Source organism: Zingiber officinale, chromosome 6B (genome assembly GCF_018446385.1).
Source record: "Zingiber officinale cultivar Zhangliang chromosome 6B, Zo_v1.1, whole genome shotgun sequence".
NCBI lineage: Eukaryota > Viridiplantae > Streptophyta > Magnoliopsida > Zingiberales > Zingiberaceae > Zingiber > Zingiber officinale.
Genome location: NC_055996.1, coordinates 95,684,845 through 95,699,995, shown reverse-complemented (window position 1 = coordinate 95,699,995; position 15,151 = coordinate 95,684,845).

Here is a 15,151-nt window from a genome sequence, read left to right as displayed (position 1 = left end):
GCCCTCGTGCAACTCGATCAACTTTTGCCATAGTTCTTTGGCGCTCGAGAATGGGCCGACGTGGTTCAACTCCTCCTTGGTTAGGCCACACTGAAGTAGGTTGCTTTGGCGTTTGCTTCTACTTTCTTTATTATGCTTGCATCCTAGTTCACGCATGATACCGATTTTCCAGAGTCGTCGAGTGGAAGTTCAAGATTGGTTTGTATGATCATCCAAACCTCGAAGTTAGTTTGAAGGTACGACTCCATCCGACCCTTCCAGTAACCAAAGTCATCTCCGGTGAAGAGCGGTGGGCGGATAGTGCTATAGCCTTCTTGGAGAGCCATTGAAAGCGACATCAACTGTGCAAAGAAAAATTGAAAAACTCATCCCTGGACTTGATCCTGGATTAGTACTGTGGTTTAAAAGAAAAATAAAATACAATCTCGAGTGGTGTAGCACCGACTTCGAGAGGAGAATTCGATTATGAAAAAATTGGATCGGAAGGCGGCAAGAATATCGATTCCAATCGACTTCAAAAAATTAAAAAATACCATAAAAAACGTGCTTGATTGGTGGTTGCACCAAATCAAAGTGACCCCGCTTTGATACCAATTGTTGGATCGAGAAGCGCTGGAGGGGGTGAATAGCGCTCGTGGCTTTCACTTATCGTTTTCAAAAATTTGATGAGAGTTAAGTAGCGGAATAAGAAAACAAACACACAAAGGCGCCAAGTATTTACTTGGTTCGGAGCCTAGGGTGACTCCTACTCCAAGGTCCACGCTCGTTGAGCGTTTACTTTGGGCAACAACTATAATAGCGCAAATAAGTACAATTGAATATTACAGTTAAATGTACTAGAAATTATGCCGACACTAAGAAATCGTAAATTTGAAGCTCCGAGTCGTCGGAGGGTTGCTACAACGCTTTTGGAACGTCTCTTGAGTAGCACACGGAAGAAGGATTGCTTGGAATGTGTTACCTCAAAGTGTTGGTCGAGATCTCCTTATAAAGGCTGCTGAGGCGCCCTCAACCTCCTTGACAGTGCCTCCAATTGTCGAATCAGTCGCGCGTGGATAAGCTGAGACTTCTTCGTCACTCATCCTGTTGAAGACACCTCCATGCTCCTTAAGGATGCCTTCAAGGCTGTTTGAGGCGCCTCAAGCTTCCATGAGGGCGCCTCCAGCCTTGCTGCGCGCACTTCTCCTCCTCTGCACCCGAGGCACCTCCAAGCTCCATGAAGGTGCCTCGGGTACTGTTCATCCGAGGCATACTTTGCTTTTTAGTCCCTACAAAACATGTTAGTCCATAAAATACTAACATATCTTGCAAAACAAAGTTAGCACATAATAAACATAATAACAGAAATATTTTGACAATCTCCGGACTGTCTGATTCTGACTTTGGATTTCTGACCGGAAATCCTAGGTCGAACCGACGCCTACTGTTCCCTCCGCGGGGAACGCGTCCTCACCTACTCCACTCAGGAGAACATACCTAATGTCAGTCCGATCCTCCAAATCGACTGGACTTTCTTCCTAGGGTTACCACCCCTGAGGACCTAGGGTTACCACCCCTAGGGGTTTTAGCCACATAGGGTTACCACCCCCTAAGACCTAAGGTTACCGCCCCTTAGGGTTTTCCACCACTTAGGGTTACCACCCCCTAGGACCTAAGGTTACCACCCCTTAGGATTTTTCACCTGTCTAACCGCAATTAAGACTTTCCTGCAAACTCATTCATATATATCAAATGAAAAAAATACCTTAACTTTGAATCCTTTTGCCATTATCAAAACTTGGGTTCGATAGTCGAATGCTTCCCATACCAACATTTCCCTAGTTGTCGAATTGATCCATTCAAACATCATCAATTCTGTAAAACTAGTACGGGTTATACTCCTTGGTTCGCCAAGCAGCTATTTTCTCATTAGCTGGAGACATTGGGATGTTGAGAGTTAAATGTGGATGCTAGTTATGGAAACTAGTTCATTAGAGTGACTCGCTGTAAGACTTCATATGGTTATCTATATATATGGATATGTCTGTGAAGCTCTTACTACAGCTCGAGTGCAAGTTTCCTTCGACTTGAGGTATACAAGTCATCTTGGTCATGGAGACTTATATTTTGACATCTTAAGGAAGCACCTCATTGAGGTGTGAACCTGGGATGATTGGGTATAAGTCAAAATGTATGAAGATGTTTGGATAGGTCATAGAGGATTCACCGGTCCTTGTGAGGAGACATATACCCTATGGCCACTCGTTAGAATTATTACTCAAAGTCTTTAGCCAAAGCATCACATGTTAAGAGTACAAGACTCTTAGACATATGTATGAGTAATTTGAATCTGCAGAACGAGGAAGTATTACTTGGGCTAGGTGTGACGTAGTCAGTTTAGTGGGGATAGACACATAGACCATGTCCTAAACCAAGTGGGTATAAGATGAGTGAAAGGAACAAGACACGACTCACTGTAGCTGCTAAAGGATTTAGAATTGGTTCTAAGATCAACTATGATTTTTCGGCTAATTGGGGATTATGATGTACTACTAGGTGCCACTCATGATCGTTCTATAATTAAGTAGTTAATTATGGACACCCAAGATAAACTAGGAAGCTATTGGGTTACACGCACTAACGAGTCTCTAAAAGACATAAAACAAGTTAAATAATATGAATCTTAGATCAAGAGATAAATGTTTGATTGGACCATACATAAAATAAATATGAAAATATTTGTCTTGATGGAAGCATAAATGGGTTATGTCTGTTATTGGCAGAGTTGAACCATATTTGATTTAATCATGAATTAGTCATGAACCAACTTAGTTTAGTTGTGAACCAAACCAAGGGGTTAATGGGCTAATTTTTTGTTAAGGGATAATGGGTTGGATTTGGGAGTTTTAATCCAACTCATTAAAGAGGATTATATATAGATGTAATTAGGAGAGAATTAGATACAAATTTTATTATTTGATTGATTGACTTTGGAAACCTAATCCTCCTCTCTCTCTCCTCTCTCTCCTCTCTCTCCCGTCGCCAATAAGAGGGTGCTTCCTCTTGTTGCCGTGACCACCACAAGGGAGAAAAACTCTCCCTTGTGTGCTTCTCTTCTTCTTCCTTTTGATCTCTCTTCTTCCCTTATGGCTAGTAACTTTCGAAGGAGAGGCTTGTACTCAAGGAGTTGTCCTGAGGAGCTCGGCATTGATACGAATAGAGGCGAGGTTCGACAATGCCACTATGGTTGATGCCCTTCTCATTACAAGTCATTCGTAAGGTATATCTAGCGTAAATTTACTTTTCATAAAATTTTAATTATACGATCATGTTTGGCATGTTGTATCCTTGTATGCATATGGTGTGTGTAATGTAATAATTAGGAATTATTATTGTTTTATTTTCCGCTGCGTATGTTTACGAAACGTGTTCTCGCACGCACCCGCATCGACCATATCCCAACAAATTCTATGTAGAGGAGTGTTCTTCAAGCTCTATCTCGAAGCCTTTTATATAGGTCTTCTCTGGTTGCCTAGATACTTCTTGGTCGCCTTGATAGGTGTTGTTGTGGTTGCTACTTTTATCCGTTATATAACATTAATGAAGCTCTCCAATCGATTAGAAGCACTTCTGTCGTTTGGAGAGGAGTCAAATATGATCTTGACCTAACTTGGATTGTTGATGATGTTATCTCCCAGTCGCTAAGAAGCTGCTTCAATCACCTGTATTCTCCAGCCACCCTGACTCGATATGTCTGAATTCCCTCGTCGAGAGTTATCACCAGCCAATCGTCCTAGACTCCCTCCGGTAGCTAGGACCATCAAACCTTGCTTCCCTAGAGTGGTTACACGTAATGAGTATGATAAAAAAAAATGTAAAGTTACTCAAACTTACGCTGGGTCTAGATGTTTAACCCCCTGTTGACTCATCTAGATTGAGTTGCCAAGCTATAACTCCCAGCTGATTCCACTTGTACTTGTTTGTCAAGCTTCAACTCCCATCTTACTCCACTTGGACTTGTCCGCTAAGCTTCATCTCCAAGCTTACTCTACTTTGTCTTTGTCTGCCAAGCCTTTAGTGTTGGTGCAATATCCCTTAGGTCAAGGTTGACTGGTTTGACCAAGCTTGAGTCTTGGTCATAGTTTTGATGTTTGACAATACATGTAGACACATGGACAATGCAGGTACAGTTGTTCATATGGGGAGATTCTAATCAGGGATTGATCAGTGTGAATGAAGAAGAGTCAAGTAGGTATACTTGACTGGAAGGAAACCCTGGTGAGTGAAGTCAGGTGAAAGTCCTAGTGAGTGAAGCTAGGCAGATGGAAGTCCTAGTGAGTGAAGCTAGGCAAATGGAAATCCTGGTGAGTGAAGCCAGCTGAAAGTCTTAGTGAGTGAAGCTAAGCAGATGGAAATCCTGGTGAGCGAAGCCAGGTGAAAGTCCTAGTGAGTGAAGCTAGGCAGATTGAAAACCCTAGTGAGTGAAGTTAGGTGAAAGTCCAAGTAGGTCAAGAGAGTGACCGGATACTTGGCATGAAAGAAAAGTCCAAGTGGGTCAAAGGGATTGACCGTACACTTGGTGACGGAGTCCTAGCAGGTCAAGGGAGTGACTAGATGCTAGGCATGACGGACCAACAGGTTAAGGTTGACCAGATGTTGGTTTGGGAGGTTTGGGACTTGGCTTTGGGCAAAAACCAAGTGCTGGATCGATCCATGGATCGATCCAGACCTTTCCCAGTGAACAGAAAGCCTCTGGATCGATCAGTGGATCGATTCAGAGGTCCCAATCGATCAGTGGATCGATTGGGACGCTGCTGTTTCGCGCGATAAGCACTGGATCGATCCGTGGATCGATCCAGGCGTTTCTCCAGAGCACAGAGGCGCTCTGGATCGATCCGTGGATCGATCCAAAGCCTCCCCGATCGATTGGGAATAATCGAATCGATCGGGATCCGACCGTTGAGTCGTATTTGAGCCGCAGGCGAGCGTTGTCTTCGGCACTTCTTCACCGATTCATTTCAGATCTTTACCAGCTCCTCCACAGCTCTTCTCAAGCTCGAGATCGCCAGTTCTTGAAGGTTCTTGGAGGCTCTTCCAAGTCAAGAGGCGGATCAAAGCAAGAAGAAGAAACTATGGTTAGGGTTTGTGCACTCATTGTAAGCTTGTAAGCTTGTATTTCTTTACTACCCTTTCTTCTTCTTGTATTGAGTCTTGTAGGGCTTCTCCGCACTTGGTAGTTACCATAAAGGAGAGTTTTATTTAGTGGAGGGTGTGTGTGTTGGTGTGGATCCTTGGACTAGTCACCTCTTGTGAGGTGGATACCAAGTAAACCAACCGTGTTAGCGTTGTGTGATTTGTTTCTGTATTTTCCGCTGCGCATCTTCAAAGAAACAAGCAACGTCGAACAACGGGCACACGACGAGCTATTCACCCCCCCCCCCTCTAGCAACTTTTGGTCCTAACAAGTGGTATCAGAGCGAGGCCGCTCTTCACCGGAATCATCGCCGGAAGGGGCAAACAAAACAAGCAAAGCTAGAGGGCGAAGAAGTTGGAGCAAATTCATCAAAGTCAAAGAAATCAAAAAGCTCAACTTCAAGATGCAATTCCAAGATGGACTTGGATTTGACACAAGGGTGGCTCCACCATACACATCCACAAGCTTCGATTCTTGGAGATCAAGAATCGAAAATTTCTTGATGATGGAGATAGAGCAATGGTTTGCTCTCATGGAAGGATTTGAAGCTCCAACAAACTCCAAGGGCAAGCCTCTCAAGAAAAGCAAATGGAGTCAAGAGCAAGTTCAAAGGAGCAAGGCAAACGATAAAGTGACCAAGCTTTTGGTCTACTTATTGCCAAGCAATATTTTGGCTCAAGTTGGAGAATTCAAGGATGCCAAGGAGCTTTGGAGCAAGTTGGCATTAATCCATGAGATCCCCTCCACTGTACCGAATCAAGAGGAATCCAAAGAGGGCGACTCAATGGATCAAGATCAAGAGGAGGACTCCGAAGTTGAGAGATGCTCAACTTCCAAAGAAGAAGTCCAAGAGGAAGCTTCATCCTCAAAGGAGTGCAATCAAAAGAGCTAGGAAGTAGTATATTCCTTGTTTCATGTACAAGAGGATGAAGAAGAAGGAGAAGCCTCCACCTCTAGGATTGAGGGGGAGCAATCTTCATTGACACCGGATCAAGAAGAAGGAGAATCCTCCACATCCGGGTCAAGAGAAGAAGAGGATGAAGAAGCGTCCACCTCCACAAGTCAAGCAAAATCAAATGGAGGAGTATCAAGTTTGGATCAAGAGGAAGCTTCTACCTCCGGATCCAAAGGAAAAGATGTCACCCCTACAAGCAAAGGTATAAATATTTCAATTAATAATAAAAATTATATTATATGCTTTGAATGTAGGGAACATGGGCACTACAAGAGCAAGTGCCCCAAATTGGCCAAGAAAAAGGGCCAAATGGCACAAAAAGGCAAGGAGAAGCTCAAGGAGACCATCCCCGGAACAAAGAAGAGCAAGGAGCACATTGTGTGCTTCTTGTGCAACCAAAAGGGGCATTACCGAAGTCAATGCCCTAAGGGGAGGAAGATGGTCAAGGCTCAAGGTGGAAGCTCAAGTCAAGGGGGAGCCTCTAAGGTAAAAAGGAAAGTAACTTTTATTGAGTCTACCCCTTTACATTATGGTAAAAAAGCATGATAGTTCTAATTTTTATCATTTTAATGCAATTTACCATAAGAACAGAAAGCATGAGGGCTTTAAGGAAAAGCATGTGGCCCTACATGCCAAAACTACCCAACCTAAGGTTAGGAAGGTAGATAGACACTTGGGCGGGAACACTAAGGATAATAGATACATGCCCAAGAAAAAAATGCTCATGGACCAAAACCTAAGGATTTAATGATAGAAAATCAAGTCTTGAGGTCAAGACTTGATAAAATGGAAAAGGCCCTAAAAAAGATGGAAAATATCCTACAAGGGCAAAATGAACAATACCTAGGTCTAGGAGCACAAAGGTCATCTAATGGCCATAGGGGTTTGGGATACAAACCAAAGGCTAAGAAGGATGAAATCTCTTACCATAGGGGTCCTTATAGTTATGAAACCAACCCTAGGTCTAGCGGTCAAGCCAAAAATACAAGGGAAGTTATCCCTAAGAGTATTTTTGCAACAAATGTGACTAAGACTTCTAAGAAGTCTAAGAAAGTCACAAAGAAGGTTACAAGGGAAGCAATCCCTAGAGTTGACCTAGAAAAAGTGACCAAGACTTCTAAGAAGCCAAACAAGGTCACTAGGAAGGTATCTAGGGAAGTTATCCCTAGTGAATACCTAGAGCATCCAAGGAGCACCAATAGGTTTTGGGTTCCTAGGAGCATTTTCTCTATTCCATAGATGGGTTAGAGAGTGTCAACTCTGAGAAGAAGGGTAGTTAACCCAACTTTGAAGAAATTGACACTCAAGGAGCATTTTCAAGGTTTTTGTTAACCTTTGAAAATGAAATGGATTTATTGTTACTCTTGGAAAGAGTAAAATGTGCTATAAAGGAAGAAATTTGAGATGACTTTAAATGGCACAAGAAATCAAGTGTTAAGAAATACCAAATTGGGACTTTGGTATTGTCTTAGGAATTTAAGGCAAATCCAAGCCTTAATTTAAAGTGATTACTCTTATGGGAAAATGAAATATGCCAACATTTGAGAAATGTTTTAAATTCTTAATTGGCATAATTAATTCAAGAGATTAAAGAAATGTCAAGTTGAGTTTTGACATTTTCTTAAGGAAATTGGGCGATCTAGGGTATATGCTTTTTGATTTAGCTAAGTGGTTAAGGATACTTAGATAGGTAATTTAGGTATATTTTATTTATGCTAAACCTTGCCATGATTGTTTGCCCATCATATGCCATGACATCATGTCTATTTTTGCATTCATGTTTTATTATGAAAAATCCAAAAAATACCATGTCATGACATTCATACATCATGTAGTTATAGGATATTTTCTTTTGAAAAATTATTTCCTTTTGATGTATGCCATAACATAATCATGCATTAAGTTTAAATTCTTTGTAATTAAGGACAAATGGCATTTAACAACACTTATTAACAAGTGACATCCTAGGTGGATGTCTAATATCTCTAAAATGCCTAGATAGATATGCATGATTCCTAGAATAGGGAAAAACCAAAATCTCACATCTCACAAGGACTATAAGGTGATTTGTATGTGTTTTCGTGCACATTAAATACAAGTGAGATGTTAGGATGATGAACAAAACTCAAGATGTTGATTTAGTGCATTCGTTTGAGTTTTTAAGTTCATCAAAACACATAGTTATGTGTTTTCCCATCATTGGGAAAGCTAATGTACAAGTCATGTGCATTAAGCCCAAGGAACATGGTGGGATATTGGTTTGAAAATGTTTTCAAAATGATTTTGGAAAACCTTGGTGAAGGCTATCTTTTGATAGTAATCACCATTGAATAGTTAGACACAAACTTGAAAAAAACACTAGAGTTTTTGCAAGTTTTCAAGTTTGTGTAAACCTTTGAAAATATGAAGTATTTTCATAGAAAACTATTTTTCCTTGATAGTATATACCCTAAATAATGCCTACACGAAATTTCATGATTTTTGGATTTTTTGTAGAATTTTCTAGGGATTTCTGAAGTTGGCTGATGTTGAAATTCAGCAACTATCAAAGCTCCGATCGATCCATGGATCGATTGGAGTGCCTGAATCGATTCAGAAGGCAAGTCTCCCGCGAGCAGAAGCTCGCTGGATCGATCAGCCGATCGATCTAGGAAGTCTGAATCGATCAGTAGATCGATTCAGAAAGGTTTAATCGATTGGAACCCAACTCCAATCGATCCAAGTTGCTGATTTTGGCTGGGAAAACCTGATTTCAGCATCTTTAAACCTATTTTAGTCTAGGTAACCTTTCCAAACCCCTAAAAATACATTTGTATACATAAAAAGGGTGTTTTCGTGTTGAAAACAAGGATGGATTGGTTAAGGAAGACTATATTGAAGTCTAGGGCGAGGTTTGTTTCAAATTTTTGAATATTTGAACCTCAAAGCTTCAAAATTTGGGTTTCCTAAAGGATTAGGGATTCCAAGTCATTGTTGGTGCAATGACAGAAGTTACCACCATGTCTTTAGGGGGAGGGACTCTTTAAAGGCATGAAAATTATTTTTCATGAACCTTGGAAGGTGGTTAACCTTCCGTTGAGTAGATAATGCTCAAGGATGGGCATTTGCCTACATTGAGGAAGAATGTAGGGTATGAGACCTTCATTTGGGTCATTAGACCATGTTTAATGCTCCAGAGCGAGCATTCTTTGAAAAATGAAGGGAATGAGACTTTCATTATCGTGTTGGTCACAACGAGTGAAGTTGTGAACAACGATGAGCAACTCTTTAAGGGGAAAATTTTCAACAATGGGGCATTTGTTGAAAAGTGCCCAAAATTGAGGCACGGGTTTATGTGTGCTCAAAGATTGGTTGATGTGTGCCAATAGGGGGAGAATGTGTGGTTTAAGTTAGACCTTCATTACCTATGGGGGAGGACATAGGGAGAGAATGAAGGGAACCAACATTCATACTTTGGCATGAATGGAGTTAAGGCTATGGGATAAGCTTAACTCAGAATGGTCCAAACTTAAAGGTATTGTCAAACATCAAAAAGGGGGAAATTGTTGGTGCAATATCCCTTAGGTCAAGGTTGACTGGTTTGACCAAGCTTGAGTCTTGGTCATAGTTTCGATGTTTGACAATACATGTAGACACATGGACAATGCAGGTGCAGTTGTTCATATGGGGAGATTCTGATCAGGGACTGATCAGTGTGAATGAAGAAGAGTCAAGTAGGTATACTTGACTGGAAGGAAACCCTGGTGAGTGAAGTCAGGTGAAAGTCCTAGTGAGTGAAGCTAGGCAGATGGAAGTCCTAGTGAGTGAAGCTAGGCAGATGGAAATCCTGGTGAGTGAAGCCAGCTGAAAGTCTTAGTGAGTGAAGCTAGGCAGATGGAAATCCTAGTGAGTGAAGCCAGGTGAAAGTCCTAGTGAGTGAAGCTAGGCAGATTAAAAACCCTAGTGAGTGAAGCTAGGTGAAAGTCCAAGTAGGTCAAGAGAGTGACCGGATACTTGGCATGAAAGGAAAGTCTAAGTGGGTCAAAGGGATTGACCAGACACTTGGTGAGGGAGTCCTAGAAGGTCAAGGGAGTGACTAGATGCTAGGCATGACGGACCAACAGGTTAAGGTTGACCAGATGTTGGTTTGGGAGGTTTGGGACTTGGCTTTGGGCAAAAACCAAGTGCTGGATCGATCCGTGGATCGATCCAGGCTCTGGATCGATCAGTGGATCGATCCAGACCTTTCCCAGCGAGCAGAAAGCCTCTGGATCGATCAGTGGATCGATCCAGAGGTCCCAATCGATCAGTGGATCGATTGGGACGCTGCTGTTTCGCGCGATAAGCGCTAGATCGATCCGTGGATCGATCCAGGCGTTTCTCCAAGCACAGAGGCGCTCTGGATCGATCCGTGGATCAATCCAAATCCTCCCCGATCGATTGGGAATAATCGAATCGATCGGGATCCGACCGTTGAGTCGTATTTGAGCCGCAGGCGAGCGTTGTCTTCGGCACTTCTTCACCGATTCATTTCAGATCTTTACCAGCTCCTCCACAGCTCTTCTCAAGCTCGAGATCGCCAGTTCTTGAAGGTTCTTGGAGGCTCTTCCAAGTCAAGAGGCGGATCAAAGCAAGAAGAAGAAACTAGGGTTAGGGTTTGTGCACTCATTGTAAGCTTGTAAGCTTGTATTTCTTTACTACCCTTTCTTCTTCTTGTATTGAGTCTTGTAGGGCTTCTCCTCCCTTGATAGTTACCATAAAGGAGAGTTTTATTTAGTGGAGGGTGTGTGTGTTGGTGTGGATCCTTGGACTAGTCACCTCTTGTGAGGTGGATACCAAGTAAACCAACCGGGTTAGCGTTGTGTGATTTGTTTCTGTATTTTCCGCTGCGCATCTTCGAAGAAACAAGCAACGCCGAACAACGGGCACGCGACGAGCTATTCACCCCCGCCCCCCTCTAGCTACTTTTGGTCCTAACATTTAGCTCTCAGTTGGCTCCACTTTGCACCCAGCTAGAACTTTCTTGCTTGGTTCTAACCAAGACTTAGCTCATGTCTGACTCCTAATTAGGTTTTTAGTTTCTAGTTCCACTAGGACTTAGTCACTTCATGACTCCCAACCAGAACTTCACCACATGTAAGTAACCTATACCTACATAATTGACACTAATTATTATATTACAACTAACTTAATTTTAACCTTAGTCATACATCAAAACTCTAGGTTAAATGTGTTGGTCCTTTGGCGGCCGACTAGAGGAATGAATAGCCTGAAATAAGAAAATAAACTCCTTTCTTGACTTATAGCTTTATTAAAATAAGCATTTACATAAAAGGAATTAAGAAACTAATTAAAGAGAGAAAGAGACACACAGGTTTTGCTTGGGTTGCAATTAGAAGATTGCTAATCCAAGATGTTAGAACCCCACTAAAATCTCCTGTAAGTGGAGAAGCCTCTTACAGCAGTCAAAGCACATAATTATAAAGCTAAACTTAAATAGAATTATTTTCAAGTGTTCTATCTAGCTTCTGGGATCAGGGTTGTATTTATAGCCCTAATAGGGGTACCTGGACGTGGATAAAATTTTATCCATGTCACAACAGATCGCGACACGTTGAGTTTCGATAAACTATCTAGTTCAAGCGCCTGGAAGGGTTCCGTGCACTTGGAAGGGTTATGGGCGCCCGAACGATGTCGATATGGCCCCCAATGGGCAAGGTGCCCTGGGGGCGCCCAGGTGATCCAAGTGCTCGGACCGTCCGAGCGCCTGGACTTGGTTTGGGTGCCTAGACCAAAGTCAACCTCCCTATTGACTTTTCAATCTGGGCTATCGCTCTAGCTCCTCTCGCTTGGGTGATTTCGGTCATCCGGAATAGGGCTCAGCCGGATCCATTTTCTGATCTTTTCGAGCAACCTTCCGCTCTGGCTTCTCGTCCCACAGAACCGCCGCGCGCTTCCTTTTCATCCGCCAGTATACTCCTTTTGCTTGGGTGATTTCGACCATCTGGAATAGGGCTCACCCGAACCTATTTTTCGACTTTCTAAAGCAACCTTTCGCTCCGGTTTCTCATACCTCGGAACTGCCACGCCCTTCTTTCTCGTCCACCAGTGTACTCTTCAACAGCACCTCATCCCTCAGACGCACTGAGCCCGTCGACTCTCTCTCGTGTCGTTATTCTCTCTAGCTGCGTCTTTCGCTCGACCTCCTCTGCTTCTAAGTTCCTGCACACTTAGACACAAGGATATGAAAACATAACTTGACTTGGTTGATCACATTAAAATTATCACGGGGTACTTACAAAATATTGTGCTTCGAGTAATAACAGAGTCGAGAGCAAGAAAAATGTCATGGAAGAAATTTGGATTTGGGAAATGATCCTAGGACTTCGGTTTCGTAGCGATGATCATTAACATCCTAAATATTGTTTACTTTCATAACTTTATGTTTGTTCACATGCATGTTGTCTATCCTGAGGTACTAATATAGACTTTTGAAATAATATCGACGTGCCTACCCAAACTCGATATCTATTTTCAAGGTGACATTGCTAGTGCAACCACTTTCTCAGGGAGACTCCTGTCATAATGCTCCACGGCCCCCTAGTTTCTCTCTAATTAATGACGCCAAGTTAAGGCAAACCCATTAAGCTCTGTGATAATCAATGATTATCCTATTGGGGTGATATGCGGAGATTTATATTCACTTTTTGATCATTTCCTACGTCCGATGAGATACGAAGGTGTAGATTAGTGTCACAATCGTGTAGGTATAATAAAGTTGAATCATGAAATAAACATATCATGCAATAGATAATGATAAACAAATACTAAAATTGAATGTCAACAATTACATTGGACTACTCCCTTGTTCTAGAATATGTGAAACTACTCCATAGAGATGGAGTTACAATTGGAAGACACGAAATTAATTATCTACAACTGAAAATTGAAATAAGAGAGAAGAGAAAGCTTAGTCAATCGATGTCGATATCTTAGGATGAATCCCGAAGCTCCAATGCTAGACAGATTGGTTTGACAACTCTAGGGTTCCCTGGAATATGGAAACCCCTACTACTAGAATTAGGAGGTTTCTTGGTCTTTTATAGCCCTTCTAACATTAAAAAAAAAAACTATTGGAAGCAACCCAACAGTCGTGCCACGGTAGTGCCTGGGAGGCATGACCTAAGCATGCCATGATCGACGGCTGGATAGGGATTGTACATAGCCATGCCTCTGGGCATGACTTGGTTGTGTTTGGCTTTGAAGTGAGAAGCATGATCATGCCTAGGAGGCACAATCGGGGCGTGTCTGCTTGGCGATGAAAGGCACAATTGTGCTGCATTCTGTGGAGGGAAACACGATCGTGCCAAGGGAGCATTTGGGGCTAGCGAGTTCTTGATGGGATACAGTTGTGTTTGGGGGAACAACCAACCCATGTCAAGCGCTATAAGCCTTGTTTTTGCTCCATTCTTGGTTTATCTTCAGCCAGAGGAATACGCCTGTGTCATGAGACACGACTAGAGCATGCTCCTTACATTGAATCCCCATTCCAAAGCCTTATGACTCCACTTTTACTCCTAATATGCATCCTATCAACAAAATATAAAAAGAGTAGTTCTTCAAACTATATGAGTAAAACAATAAAAAGAAACATGTGAAAATGCAAATTTTGCTCATAAAATGTCACAAAATGTATGTAAAATAACACTAAAATCATGCAAGAAACACACACATCACTTCTATCAAGACTTATCTTTGTCAAGTTTCTACACCTGTACACTTGTCACCTTTATCAAATCACAAGATAATCTAACTTTAAATTGACCATACATCAAAATATAGGTTCATGTGGTGCTCCTTGTACCAATAATTTAGTTGTGGTAATTAACTCCCATAATAATGCAATGGTTATCTATGCTATGGTGGCCAATTATGATGTAGCACTAGTCTTTGTTGATATTGAAAGTTAAGTCAATGTGCTCTTTCTGACTGTTATGGAAAAGATGAGGGAGTGATTAAAGGTGGATGACCTTTAGCTGTCACCACTCCCATTTTTGGATTTTTAGGAAATACAGTGTAACCGCTGGGACAAATCAAATTGCCTGTTTCATTATGGGAAGAACCCAGACGAAAGACGATTATGACCATCTTTATGGTGGTGGACACTCCTTCAACATATAATATTATTTTGGACCACTCGACCCTTAGTGTTTTACAAGTAATGATTTCTCTTATCATCAGAAGATCAAATTCTCTATAGTAGGAAGTAAGGAAAAGTACGGAAAGAATAACAAGCTTCTAGAAAATGTGATGTGGAGGCCATTCACACATATCAAAAGAGGGCCCACCTAGAAACCACCTAGGTCGGCAAAACGAGTAAGGGTGGGGAGGTTCACTTGGTGTGGGGAGGAGAATTTGCCTTCCTAATTAAAGAAGAAATAAAAGCAATGATTATTGTCATAGGGGATGTCGTGAATGTTACTCGGGTTTCAAGGGAGTTGGGTCTCAAGTTGAAAGAAGAGTTGATTAGCTACCTCATGCGGAACCATCTTCGCATGGTCTCCAAAGGATCTCATAGGGGTCTCACCGAAAGTGATGGAATGCCACCTACACATCCTACGTACCGCCTAACTAATAAAGTAAAAAAACATCATTTCAACCTTGAGAAGGATAAGGCCATCCGGGAAAAAAAAAATCTAAAAGTTGTATTGTATTTTTATTGTATTGTTTTGTAAGAACATATATTGTAAAAGATTTCTTCACTTTTGGAAGATGTTTGAGAAGAGAAGATTTAAGGGTGATAGATCACTAGGATCTAGACTAGGTCTTGGAATAGCCATCTTGAGAAGCGGTGAACTAAGTAAAATCTTAGAATTATGCATATGATGTTATTTTGATTTTAAGTTTCCTCTATACAAATCAACTCGATGCTATTCACCTTCTATAGCTCGGACTAGTAACTATAATTTTGATATAGTATATACACTAGTATATACTACGGGTCAGTAACTCTGATATATGTGTAGAAAAAAATTAACTTTGTA